This window comes from Rutidosis leptorrhynchoides, chromosome 1 (genome assembly GCF_046630445.1).
Source record: "Rutidosis leptorrhynchoides isolate AG116_Rl617_1_P2 chromosome 1, CSIRO_AGI_Rlap_v1, whole genome shotgun sequence".
Taxonomy (NCBI): Eukaryota; Viridiplantae; Streptophyta; class Magnoliopsida; order Asterales; family Asteraceae; genus Rutidosis; species Rutidosis leptorrhynchoides.
The window spans coordinates 16,263,685-16,264,503 of NC_092333.1; the positions used below are offsets into that span (position 1 = coordinate 16,263,685).

General features: G+C 33.7%; 1 long non-coding RNA gene across 1 annotated transcript; it reads left to right on the forward strand.

Annotated features, from left to right (window-relative positions):
- On the forward strand, positions 1-395 carry LOC139886376 (uncharacterized). The gene is made up of 3 exons (XR_011772414.1): positions 1-51; positions 129-202; positions 301-395. It is a non-coding gene; the product is annotated as an uncharacterized lncRNA (long non-coding RNA).
- Positions 396-819: the final 424 nt, after the last annotated feature.

The window sequence follows — 819 nt, forward strand, 5'->3', positions numbered from 1 at the left end:
ATATATCGTTCACTGGTACAGCCGTACAGTGTTATAATACTAATCGTGATGGTTGTATATATATCTACATATATTTTCTTGAAAGTATGATATCTAATCTTTTTTTTTTTTTTTTATGATAACCTCAGATGATACATCAGTCAGAATTTCAAAAAGAGTAGATCAGACTCCTTCAAGATATACTAAGATTACTGTTGGTGAGGTAACGGTTTGTCGGTTTATAATATATTAGTTTAATTTGGCTTATAAGCGAGTTAACGTATGTTTAATACTAACTTTTGCTTCTTCTTTTTATGATAGGAGGCACCTAACACTCCTCCATCTCCCTCCAGAGATCTTTCAGGGCCGAGACTGATTGGTGTGGAAGAAAAGTATGCAACTATATATATTACTTTACTTATCTTTTTATAAAGATCTTCTTATTACACTTGTTACATAACGAGATCCGGATCAGCCCGCGCGATGCGGCGGGGTTTTTCGGCATGCGTGTTAATATTTAACGTATCGTTACGTATTTAGAAAAATGAAAACGGCCCGTTTGTTAAGCCATGTTTTAGATGTCGTTGTGTTTAGCGTTTTTTAAAAAGTGTCCGTTTCAAACGCAGCTAGTTTCGTTTTGTTCGTAAAATTATTTCTAGTTTGATGGTGATGATGGAAAAATTTAACTCACGTCGAAAAAGGAGATATGGCCCGTTAAAAATTTGGGTGAAGTTTCTTTATATTTTTAAATAAGTTAACGATTTTATGTTTTTGACCTTGTGAAATTTGCAAGTTGTACAATGTTTGAGGGGTGAATATGAAAAATGTATGGTGGTTGTC